The sequence below is a fragment of the Lissotriton vulgaris genome, chromosome 8, assembly GCF_964263255.1.
Source record: "Lissotriton vulgaris chromosome 8, aLisVul1.2, whole genome shotgun sequence".
NCBI lineage: Eukaryota > Metazoa > Chordata > Amphibia > Caudata > Salamandridae > Lissotriton > Lissotriton vulgaris.
The window spans coordinates 850,356,805-850,370,754 of NC_141696.1; the positions used below are offsets into that span (position 1 = coordinate 850,356,805).

A 13,950-nucleotide genomic window follows, 5' to 3' on the forward strand; every position below is an offset into this window, starting at 1 on the left:
CTGATAAAAGCTTTTTTCGAGGTGTTTTTGTGTCTATGCAGTGAAATCTCAATAACATTTTTGATGAAAAATGTCAACAGCAGATTGCAAGCTCAAAATGTGACCTTGAAATACTTGTTGTGGTGGTAGAAACAATTTACATTTTTTCATTTCACTTCTTTATGAACATTGGCAAATTATGAAACAAAAACTTGTTTTAGTTAAGATTGTTAAGGAGGTTATTAAGTTTGAACAGTATCATCAAACATTTACCGTTTGAATACAGAAGGAGGGATTATACATTCTTTACACAAATATTGTTTAATTGTGAGTTTATTTACAAAATGTTTGCCGTCCACAGGTCTAGACTGTGTTGGCAGTTCAGTAAATCAATATGGACTTTAAACAACTATAACATCCACAATGATCACTATGGAGTGATGACAATATTAAAGATAGGACCGCAAACATATTTCTTCACAATTCATTGAATCCCATATTATTAATATTATTATTATTATTATTATTATTATTATTATTATTATTATTATTATTATTATTATTATCGTCATAAAACATATTTTGTTTTGAAATATTATTATGAGTGATTATGTGGTGAAGGTTCGGCCCCATCTTGCCAAGATGAAGATCATAAGGAACCACTAATGCCACCTAACAGCCTTGATCAGTCAATCCTACCAGCATGCCAAACAATGCCTACATTGGTCCCTTCACCGCATCCCCAAAGTATGTGAAGAAATATGTCCTCTTCATCATACCCTCTATAACCCCCATTAGCCTCCTCTTGCTTAACCATGTTAACCATGTCATATTTAAATTAAGCCCACTAAAATCTGTTCTTAGAATCTGATTTGAAAGGAACAACCATGTTCCCTTTAACTTAAGATTCCTTGTTACCTTTGTTCATCTCTTTTTACACCGAGGATTATTTCTCTTCAATACTTTTATTGTGAATTACTTCAGAGCTTAGCTTTTGTTAGGGCAACACATACCTATTTTACTGCTGAATTCCACCAGTAATGCTTAGGATTTGTTTGGAATTGAGAGTCACGTGTGCACTCCTTGGCTGCTTTAGGTTGGTGAGACTGAGCTATTACTTGAGATATTAATAATACTTCACTAGCTCAAATTAATTATGTAAATCTTGAAATGCCTTTAGGTCACCCCTAAAACACACAAGTTGCAAATGTCTTTGGCAAACCAGGATTCCCACTAGTAAATTTTCCTTCTCCCACATATTTAATGTAAATGCTATTCCACAAAACTAGACCTTTTCTTCTGTGCACTTTCATATCTAATATATATCAGATTACATAGACCACCACCATGCCATTTATTGATTGGAACCCACGTCCCTCCTCTATTATATCCCAAAGGCGTTTCCGTGCATTTCTTCTGAACAGCTCATTTACGGGAAGTACCTCAGGAATTATAAACAAGAAGTATGACTTTTTCCACTCCAGCACCAACACTTAGGAATTTGCTTCCATGTACACGAAGCCCCACTCAAATTTGACAATTTAAATTCATAAAATTGTTCTGTTGCATGAAAGTATAACCCAAGGAGCGAGTGCGTGTGTGTTTAGGTGTGTGTGTGTGTGCATACTGTGTGAGTGTGTATGAAATGCGCTCAGTATGATGCTTCCTGTTCCTTTTTGTCTCCTGTCTTTCTTCAACAGACAATTCCTTGGTACCCTACATATAATTTTTTGATCTCGATTAGTTAGCTTGCTCCAGAAGTCTGTGTTAATATGGCACTCTTTCACTGTTAACTCAAAGCCCTTAGCAGCAAGCATTAAAATTTACCTACGAGAGAGCTGTTGGACTGCGGCCAGAGCAACTGACTCCTGAGTGTGGGGCTCACAGTTCGATTCCCGGCACCGGCTGCAACTCAGCATCATGTGACTCTGGGCAATAGCTCACTTAATCTCCCCGATGGCCCCCAGCTCCTTGAAACCTTAAGTGGTGATATGTTTGAGCTTTACAAGTAAGAATTATATATTGTCAATCTCAGGGGATGAGAGATATTAAAATTATGCAGTCACTAGTAAAACATTTAAAAGAAAATATGGTAGTGACTGTCTTGGACACAAGCAGTCTGATGGTGTTGGAAAACATCAGTATCAAGATTGACACAAAAGCTGACCCAACAACCCAAGCCTTATTATTATGAACTAATAAGACTTTTTTCCAAATTATAAGCCATCCAAACACATTCACTTCTGCAAACCTGGGTGTAATATTCATCAGAGATTTGCAATAATTACTGATTTCTTTTTTTCTGATGTGGTCCAGAGATTCCTATGTTTTTAATGAGGACTATCAGAGTACCCCTCACTTTTATGATATAGTTTTAGCACAGACTAGAAAAGGTTCCCTCCTTTTGGCATGATATATACATTTCTTAGATAAAGACCATCTATATGCAAAACATTCTTAGTTGTGCACCAACAGTAAGTGCCTTACCTCAACTGTGAGGCCAGGTCCCCTCGAAAAAAGGGACAGAATCAACCTCAGTCTGGTTTTGGACTACTTTCGCTCTATCAGCAAGGTAAAACTTGCATTGTGTAGTGCAGAGTATCTACTGGATCAAGCAGTGAAAGGTTGAAAGGAAGAACTGAATAAACCTCATTCACTGGCAGTCACTTGAATTGCCTTACAGTCCAACATGTTTCAGTCACTATGTCACTTTAGACAGAGATCAGTCATGTGGAATTCAGGCTTGGTCTTACTCCAATAGGAACGGTCTAGATCATCCAAAACTACCAGGGCAGTTCTCTCAGAGGGGCAACATAAGCAACCAAGACTTCAGTTGTCCTACTTAGGCCTAGTCAGTGAAGTTATTCTTGAGTCTTGTAGCACAGTGAGCATGGGTCCCATGTCTGGGCATACCTGTCGCCCTTTGGCCAACCTACTGCAACAAACAACAAAGGGCCTGGTTTCGATGTTGGATGGACCTCTGTTCGGCCGACATTGATTCGTTACTGGGACCGGCCAACCTCCTATCGGCGGTCCCAACCCAGCAATTAGGATGCGACTGAACACAGTTTGGTCGCACTCCTATTCTTTACAATTGGAGCATGTATTCTGACCAGAAGGCATGCGCTCATTGCAAAAACAAAAAGGTGCAGTTCATCCCTGCACTCTGTGGCAGTCACCTCAAGATGCCTGCCACGGTGTGCAGCGATCAACGGGGGGACACAATAGGTGCCCCCTCTGCCACTATCCGGAAGCCTTGTACCCAGGGGGTCCCTGCTGGGGGTCCCCAAAGTTGACTTCCGACTGCCTTTCTGTGTCGGAAAGACTGGCACGGAAAGGCCGTTGGAATCCAACATCGTAATTCCTCAAGTAGTAAATGCCGTCCTTGTGATTACTGAAAGGATTCCGACTGGTGGACACGCTCCCGAGCCTGTTGAAAGCCAGTCAGAATGTCCTGTTGCATTCCTTTCTGACCTACTCCATCCTAATCGGTCGGTCGGAAAGGAATCCAACCACCTGATAACGATGTGGTCTGAACGGCTCCGACCGACGGTCAGAGCAGTTTCAGACCACATCGTAATCAGACCCAAAGTGATAAAGGAAATGCAAGAATTTATTTGAGCCTCTGGAAATCGAGCAGACAGCATTCCAGTCCATAGTTTCTGCGCAATTTTCACTCTAGGTAGAGACCAACCTTGTGCAATTCAGTCTTAGCCTTATTACAATAGTAACAGTCCAGCCTTTACTGTCACACCAGGAACTCAAGACTGAAATGTGCCCCAGAGTAATTACCAGGGCATAAATTAATTAAAGCAGTTTACTCATCGCCTTTATGTTTTCCTCAGATCATATAACTGCCATGGTTATGGTACTGTTGTAAAAGCACATTGATCATTTAAAAAAAAAACTCTTTTGCCTCACCCATTGATAGATCCTTGTTAGCTGGATCTTCCACCAGCCAAAATTTAGATTGTTACATGATATTCTTGTCATTAACTCCCAGCAGCAAGTGACACACCATACAGCTAATATGGAAGTGTAGAGAATCTAAAATAATGTAATCACTTCTCAAATTTGGGGGATATCCTTCTCTGATTCCCCATGAAGGCTGTGATGACAGTCATAATGTTCCTGGGGCAGTAATATGAATACAGTGCACTATCATTGTTTGCGCCAAAGAGCACCTTTCAAAAGGTACCCCCAATTGCACAAACAAGGAGAGTGCACCCCATTAAAATGAATGCACTGCTACCAGGGAAGCCGCAAACTTGCTGAGCCTTGGGGCAGCCAATTCAAGCGAAATATGGAGCAGCTGTTTAAAAGCTGCTCAATGTTTCAATTTGCAGGCTACAATCTGATGTACTTTTAAGAGGGATTAGAGAAGAGATCCCCGTGCAGGTGGGTGCAATGAGTGACTGCAGCCACACGCAGAGGAATGTCTGAGGAGTCAATAGGACCCCATTTCTCCCCCCTAGAGGGCTGCCTTCAGGAGGCATCCTGAAAGTGCACCACCTTTTTGTTTTGAACTTTTAGTGCGCCTCTTAAAGCCATGCTTGCCTTTGCACCCACATCAGTAATACGGCGCAGGCACAGAGACACATTGATTCCCTCATTTGCAGATGGCACGCACCCTTGCAAATGAGGGAACATCCTCTCATGACAATGCTTGTGTACCAGCAGTATCTGTATTACAGAAAGGGATGCACAAGTGTCAGTGGCCTCTTCTGTAATACCATTGTGCCCTGGGGGCGCTCAATGGGGGCATACCCCCGGGGCACAATGTATAATATGGGCCCTGGTGTTTAGGGCCACAATCTATCATTTACACAACAATAGCTCATATCCTAACCCTTACCTTGACAGATAAATAGCAAACATTATAACAACACAAACATTATAAAAACGCTTACATAGTAAATTCACATTACACTTACACTTACCACTTAAACATTAATGACTATGAATGAAGTATTATTTATACATTTAAGCATGTGCAATAATTTAATTAAAAGAATATTTTTGCTGTTATTATTTATTGGTATTCAGTTTTTCCGAAACCATAACTACATTTTAACTGTGTTTTAGGTGAATTTCAGTTTTTATCCATTTCAAAGAAAATCATAACTTCACTTTTTTTTTTACTATCATACACTACATCCAAAAGATCTGTTATCCAACCTTCTATAGGTGTTAGCATCAGGACTTGGTTCGGTACTATACTCAGGCCTCCACAGATGACCAAATCCTGGCACACATGGTCATGTGCAATTGGGGTTTGTTGGACACAGGGTCTATCCAGAGGCTAGGCTTTGCACACAACTCTCTGCAGGAGGCCTACACATGCTGCGCTCAGTCAAAGTCCATGCACAGGGGGCATTGGCTGCAGGTCCTGTGCCCTCCTGCTCTGCTATCGGTCGGCCCCCTCAGGATATATGTTTCTCTCTTTTTTAAATGTATGTTTGGATGGGTAGATCGCATTTGAGATCTGAAGATACCAAGATTAAATTAAGATTGAGTCCCCTCACACATGATCCTGGGGTCAGTGTGTGCTTACCTGGCCAGACCCTCCAGCCAGCCTCCATGGATGGTCAACCACATGCTGTGCATGACTGGGTATTGGCTGACCAAAGCCAGGCCCTGCACTTAATCCCCAGGGTGACTTGCACTCAACCCCATTGTGAACAGCCAACCCTTAACTTGCGCATGGCATTTGCTTGTGTGCTTCAGGGGGGGTTGGCTTTTGGTCCTGCCCTCTGGTTAGGCTCTGCATCCAACCCCCATGGACAGCTAACCTTCACTGTACACACATGTTGCCCATGCATAGCAAAACTCTGGATGCTGTGCCTGGCCCTCTGCCTATACTTGTGCCCAACACCCCACTACCTACTGCCTTTAGACATGCATAGCTGGGGTTGGGTGCAGGGCCTGGCCGTAGGTGACCTGCAAATAACTAGCACTCATCATTCCATGTGTGGTTAACCCCCCCCCCCCCCCCCCTATGGCCGACAGCCTTCGAATTGGACCTGAGGTGCCACACAGGAGACCTGCTCTGGGTATAGCATCCAGCCAATTAAACCACATTCCGGTGACAAAATAAATATATTTTTTAACTTTTACGTCAGGGAGGGTCCCTTTATACCCAACCAGCTACCATATATCACCTGATTCCCTGAGAAAGGGAAAGCATTTCTCCATTGTTGCAGACAGCCACTGTGATTGTTTCACTACTGCAGATCCTTCTCGGTATCCGCTGTACTGGCCAATCAGAAATTAGTATTTTGATTTTTGTAACTGTAAAGGTACTTCTAATTTGAAACCCTTACATACCACCCATGCAGATTTTAAAATGCTAAAAATGTATTGGAAACTACAGAACAGATTCATAACATAGCACAGTTTTTGAGTAAATTTTGACCTTTTGCTAAATTTGTTTTAATTGGATTCAGCGATTTTTTCTATATTAGATAGAAAACCTTCCTATAATATTCAAAATGTTAAATAGTCTTCTTAAGATCCCTCCTTTTTTCTTGTTTCCTGCTCGACAGATCAGCACAAAAGTTTCCATGAAGGAGCAAAAGTAGATTAACTTTGTTTTGGTAATTCGTAAAAAAATTCTGAGGCTAATAAAACAACAAAAACCTTTCCTATGGACAGTCTGACCTACTTTTAACTACATTGGTGCCATCACTGCCACTGCAATAAATTTACCAGTAATAGTTATCTCAAGAATCTATGACTTGTGCTCTAAAGTAGCGAAACCTCTCACCCCCACAATGCACAGTTTTGTCATCAATGATGTAATTTCAGACATTGCAGTAATGTTATCAGTAATGTCATAGAACATGTCCTGATGTCCTGATTTATGTAAATTGTGAAGTACTTAACAGTGCATGGAGAGTATGTGAGTTATAGTTATTCATTTTGGCAACAATTACAGTCACTTTGGATGAGGTGTGCAGGGCAATCTGATCGCTCCAATCGGGCAAGGCAGCTGGGGCACGTGGTATACACACTGATCTATACAGGGAAGTAGCGGCACTGATGGCTCCTCATATGCTGAGCATGTTTTAAGAATCTTTGAAACAAGGCAGTCTGATGGAAGACCAACGAACTGCCATGATCATGTTCATCCCAAAACAGGGCACACCCTTGGAAGATTGCTCATCCTACAAGGCAATCTCCCTGTTAAACACAGAAGCAAAAGTCGTAGCCAACTATACGCACCAAAGTAATAACTGGCCTGATCCACCCGGACCAATCCAGATGCAACACACCAGACTAAAACTACGGTGCGTATATGGTGTGTTGCAAGTAATAAAGCTTCAGCTGGAGGAGAGCGCTGTACTGCTGTCTCTTGATGCCCAAATGGCGTTTGACAGCATAGAATGGCAGTACCTATTTGCGGGAATAGAACGTTTTGGCTTTGGTCCTAAATTCTGCACTTGGATACAGCTGCTGTGTACTAATCCCATGGCCAGAGTAACGGTAAATGGTACAGTGTCTAGACAAGTGAAGTTGCACATGGGTATGAGGCAGGTTTGCCAGATCTCGCCTATACTTTTCGCTATCGCACTAGAGCCATTGGCGGCATGGGTCAGACGAGACCCATTGATAAGAGGTACACCGATTAGAGATGAGTGGGAGGAAAGAATCTCACTATATGTGAATGACATATTCCTATATATACCATTAGGCCATGGACCGCCGTATACTCCATATATTCCAGCTTTTAAGTAGCTACTCCGGCTATGAAATAAATTGAGGCAAACATATCATATTCCTGCCAACAGAATATGCTATAAATTATGTCAACAATAGGGAGTGCACTTCTGATTAGAAATACATTCAAATATCTGGGTAGGGTAATCTCACAAACAAAAAATGGATTTAGGGATGACAATTTGACCGCCCACCTACATAGAATACGGCACGATGTGGCACACTGGGGAAAGCTGACACTTTGACTGATGGGACAAGCAGCTATCTTTAAAATGATGGTGCTACCATGCCTAATATACATACTGCAAAACATCCATATGGGATACCTTTTGGGTTCTGTCAAAAGATAGACTCGGAGGTATGAAAATGGCTGTTGGATAGGGGAGTCCCCAGATTGCACTCTGTAAGTTACAGAGAGGAAAGAATGAAGGTAGGATAGCAGTCCCAGACATACGCAAATACTACTATGCAACACAACTGGTCACGCTTAATTACTGGGTCTTTGCGGGAAGAGAGGAACCAGCCTATCGAGTAGACTACTGGCTGATAGGACAAAGAGATTACCTGGAAGCTCTGTACAGTAAGAAAACAACGGTGAGACTACAGACACATACACTCACAACAGTGAGAATATGGCGGGAGGAGACCAAATTCCAAGGCTGGGAAGGCAAGCTAACAGAGGTGGGTGAATTAAGGAGATTTCGAGCATGGGCACTTCTGGGCATTGAATTTCTGGGGGACATATGGAAAGATCAAAAGATGGTGGGCTTTCAGAGAATGCTGATAGACTACCAAATTCCATACACCAATAAATTCCGCTACATACAACTTAAAAATGCCCTAAAAACACAGGTAAACTTGGGAGAACAACTACCTGAATCTAGACCGCTTGAAGACAAAGTCTTGGTAGACCCGGTACTGGATAAGACAACCTCACTCATGTATAAAAAAGATAATAAATAACACCCCTGATCCACTGGTGGTCCTGAGAGAGAAGAGGGAGGCAGATGTGGGGATCCTGGAAGATAATGACTGGTTAGAAATCATACAAAGTCCCAAAGAATTAGCTATAGTGCACTGTTCCGACTGATACAAATCAGAATTATACACAGATCCTATACAACCAGATCGAGACACTAGCGAATGGTCGGATGTGACTCAAATACTTGTGCGAGGGGAAGAGGGCCATACACTATGGAGCTGCCCAAGGCTACAGAGATATTGCAGGGAGATCACAAATGTGATGTCAAAGGTATTGGGACAGGCAGTTCAGTTGGAAGCCCAATTGCATGTGTAATGTGTTATGGGAGATATAAAATGGTCGAAATACAGTAAACTGCGGTTAATGCTAGCAGATGTAATAGCCAAAAGGAACATAGCGAGAGCATGAGGGAAGTTGCAGCCCCCTACAGTGACGGACTTAGAGCAAGACCTAGGCTGGTGTTGTCCAGCAGAGAAGGTAATTTACCAAGGTAAATGGAACAAAGTCTAGGGGAAATGGGTGAAGGACAGAGGGCTGTAATCTTATGGTAAAGAACAAAAAGTTATAAGAAACTGGGAATAGAAAATGTATGACTTATCTCAATGGACGATGGGACTATCATCCAAACAGGAGTATGGCTCTGTAAAGCCCACGGGGAATTAGAGATCAATACACACTTAAGAATGTATAAAGTCACAATGATGACCTATGTCTGTGATGTTTTGCTATGCATCAGTATTCTTAACAAAATACTTCTTTTTTTAAATACAGTCACTTGAGATTAACTGATGAATTTCAGTGTTTTTTTCATTAAACACTGTATGTTTTACGTTCCATTTTCACCCTACTGAAACATCCCTTTAACCTTTGTGTTTTTCAATTAACTTCCAAGTTTTTACTGTAAAGTCAGATATAATTTAAATTTCTAATTATTTCTTAATATAACTTCACTTTAACCTTGTTTTTTTCAGTGAATTTCTATGCTTTTTTAAATGTAAAGTAATATTGATACCATAGGTAACTATAGCAATCTCCTGCCTGTGCCTAATCCTTCATGAGCAGTCAACACCCTGTTGCGTACACATGGAAATGGGAAACTTGGAAGTTGTGCTAAGGAGCTCTGCAAGTGATCAGATTATGACAGGGAATCTTTCAGGACTAGTTGATGGCATACTGAAGATTGTTTAAGGATCATATGGGTTCCAGTGGAGACATTTGATGGCCAGGAGTACGGTTAGAAAAAGAATATCTGAATAGGTTTAAGGACCAGCTGAATATTGGTAAAGTAGATGGTCAGGTGAGTCAATGCATTTCTTTGAGAAGTGAAAGAAGTCTTCAATTAACCAAATATAAACAAATGATCATCTCTGAAAAAAGCAAATTCTATCACAATCAAATTAACTCAGCACAGCACTCAGTCAAACAACTATACCAGGTTGTCACACACCTATCGGGACACGATAAACCCATCATGACAGATGCCACCCAATCAACTTAATTTCAAGAAAAAGTCTGCAATATTTAGTCCAAATTTAATAAATATACCACCCCCTCTACAAATTGCATTCTTTCACCATCTGGTCATAAATCATCTCTTGATTCCGTAAGTCCCATAGTAGTTAACAAAAATAAATTTACTTTTCAGAATTTTGACCAGGTATCCCCGGAACTAGTTTCCAATCTTCTTATAACTATCAATTCAGGCTCCCCTGATGATCCCTGCCCTCCCGTAGTACTCAAAATATCTCCCAAAATCATTAGTCACAAACTCACAGACATTTTTAATGCCATGTTCACTTCAGGTGTTTTTCCCTCTATCTGGAAAAAAACGGTAATTAAACCACTCATCAAAAAAAGTACGCTCGACCCCGCAAATGTCACCAGCTACAAACCTATAGCATGTCTACCTTTTCCTGCAAAAAATCGTGGAAAAAATTATGAACTTCCAGATCTCTGAATTCATTGATCGTAACCATTGCTTGGATGACTCACAATTTGGATTCAGGGTGGGACATGGCACAGAAACCGCTTTGATCAAAGGATCCGATGAAATCAGGATGATCCTGGACGGTGGAGGTGCTGCGGTGCTTATACTGCTTGACCTCTCCACGGCCTTTGACACGGTCGATCATACCATCTTGATCGAATGTGTCACGGAAACAGGAGTATCTAATAGTGCCATCTCCCTTCCTTCCTCCTTCCTTGCCAACTGGGAACAGTATGTGGCTTTAGGTAGTTTCTCATCCTCTCCATTTGCTCTTCCCTGTGGTGACCCCCAGGGATCCTCGCTAAGTCCGACACTCTTTAATATCTATGAAGCGGACTTGGCGTGGATCATTAAAGCTCATCGTCTAGCGGTAACTTCATACGCTGAAGATGCACAGCTTGTCCTGGCGATTAACAACAATGGACTGAAAGTAGCCGCCAACTTCCAACAGGGAATGCTTGCAATCAGCAACTGGATGAATGAGAACTGCCTTAAACTAAACTCGGATGAAACCAAGGTAATGGTCTTCGGCAATCTCACTCCTACCTGGTCCCCCACCTGGTGGCCACGAGATCTGGGACTTCCTCCCACCCCGGTTACCAATGTTAGAAACCTAGGGGTGATTTTTGACAACAAATTGTCATTTGTACATCAAGCAAACACAGTGGTTTCTTCTTCGTTGTTTACAATAAGAATGATCAGGAAACTCCTGCCATACCTCCCCACAAGTACAATAAAAACTTTAGTTAGTACCCTGGTCATGTCTCGCATTGACTACTGTAACACACTCCTTGTCAATGCGCAAGAAAAGGTACTAAATAAACTTCAGCTGGTACAGAACGCAGCTGCCAGATTAATCACAGGAATACCCAAGTTCAAACCAATTTCTAAAACCATCGAACAACTTCATTGGTTACCGGTGAGACACAGAATTACATTTAAAGCCTTATGCATAGCTTTCAAAACTTCATGCAACAGGACCTGCTTGTCTGAAGCAATTCCTATGCCCCTACAAACCATCACGTACACTACGATCCTCCACGGCTAATCTCCTCGAGGTTACAAAAGCTAAGAAATCTACCTGGGGTGACAGATCATTCTCAATTACTACCGCCAAACTCTGGAACTCTTTGCCGAACCAAATAAAAAGCACTACATCCTTAATACCCTTCCGCAAACAAGTAAAAACTTGGCTTTTCAATCAATGATTATCTATCCAGTTATCACTCTACCCAAGCGCCGAGACACCTCAGGGTATTTGTGCGCTCAACAAATCTCATAAATTAATAAATAAATCTCCGGTAATCTGATGCAAAGGATTTGAGCACTAGAATAGAGGGTCTGAACAGTGATAGAAGGTGAAACTGAGGGATTCACATGGCACAAGGGTAAATATGAGTTCAAACAGATGGGGTGCAAAGGGTGATAAGTGTTATTAAAAATTGGCTATAAGTAGATCTCAGAGTTAGGTAAGAGGTGATGAGTTCCAGTTGAACTGTCTAAAGATTTCTGCTCTGCTTGATGAATTTGGATCCTAGCATAAGGACTATGATAGCTATTGAGTGTGGGAGGGGTATTCCGGATCCCTGAAGGATAGTAGTGAGGCTGTTGAAGGCTGGCAGGAGTGGTTTATGGGCTTTTAGGGGTAACAGGATGGATTTCTGAGGAACAGAAGAGAGATATGCAGAGATTCTTGAATTAAAGCAAATCAACATATGAAGGTCTGAAGAAAGGGTGTTGAGGGCAACTAGATGTGGCCTGGTTGTTTGAGGGATGATTGAAGAGTTCTGAGGGTTTCCATTTGTAGCCGGAGAGCAGGCATATAGTGAGTAAGGGTCAGCTGGTTGACTCTGATTCCAGGCTTAGGAGCATGCAGTGGGGCTCCAAGAGTCAGACAAATGACTTTGACGGACAAAAGGGAAACTTAAATAGTGAGAGGAATGTCTGAAGGTTTGCTAAGTGGCACTTGAGAACAATTGAGTATCAGTTGTGGGGCTCTGTGCGTCAACAGATGTCAGGGGGTGTAAAAGGGCTAGGCATAAGCTGGTAGACTAGCATTGGTTTTCAATCTGTTTTTTTAGATTGACTTACACCATTGTTTGCTCCTTATACCATTGGGTAAGGCTAGCTCCTGTGCCCAGTTAATTATTTTGTTTAGTACTATAAGTAGTATAACTTTATTTTGGTTGCAATTGAATAACCTTAAAATTACATTGACATAATGACATACATGAAATGTCCATTAATAAAACCACAAAAGATCACAGTACCATAACGATTAGCTAAAAACAATTTCCTATGCTCAAACTTTAAGCTGCATAACCTATTTAAAGATCTACCTAAAGAGACATGTGCCATAACCATATTATACCATGAGTCACAGTACAAACCAGCATATGGAAGGTTAATAGAAAAACCCTAATCAAAATTTTAAAAACATATTACACTGTTGTGTTATATGCAGTCATGGATAAAAAAACACACACTTAAATTGCAAGCTATTACATAATAAAATGACCACCATAAAGTCTACAATCCAAGTAAACATTTTTAAATGACAGTGACTAGAGACAAGACGCGTCAACATTTGCAGAAGGTAGAGGCTTCACAAATGTTGGCCTCATGCCCCACATCAGTGAAATCAATCAATACGCTAGCTATTAATGTAGCGACTTGCCCTTAAATACCGGTCCCAATTTAGATACATAAATAAAGCAAACACTATTTGTTCACTTGTGTCAAATCTAAGAATGTAGAATGCCGCAGAGCAATGATTAAACCCAAAAAATGGCAATCTGGTAAAATCCATTTTGAGTGGGGTAAAAGGTATTTTGACCAAAAGATTAAAAAATATGTTTCAGTTTCCTTAACCGAAGGGCAGAAAGGACACTCCTCTGCTTGAACGTTTATATCTTTCCATTTCGCAGTCAAAAAGTTAAAAGAAAGGGCACTGGTTCTGAAGCAGAAGTATAACGTTTTGGCCTTATGGGGAGGGGGGGGGTAGTCTTATACATGTAGAGCTCATACTCTAGGACTCAGTTTTGGGCTAGAAACTTGTGTATCATTCCCTCCGGAAGAGCACACCACCAGGTTTGAGTTACTATGTGCTCCCAGTTGATCCTCTTAATCTGGAAAGCCTTGTTACTGCCCAGGTTTTCTGGGTTTTCACCCATTTCAGACATATGCAAACTACAATTAAGATCCTTGACCACCTTTACCCAAGGCATAGAGTTGCTTGAATCTAGTGCATCAACACTTTCAGCACCCTCCTGTATAAAGCATG

At 41.4% G+C, this 13,950-nt stretch overlaps 1 protein-coding gene across 1 annotated transcript in view; it reads left to right on the plus strand.

Moving 5' to 3' along the window:
- LOC147698095 (acetylserotonin O-methyltransferase-like) overlaps positions 1 to 13,950 on the plus strand; it is a 371,292-nt gene that overhangs the window by 258,183 nt on the left and 99,159 nt on the right. The window lies entirely within an intron of this gene.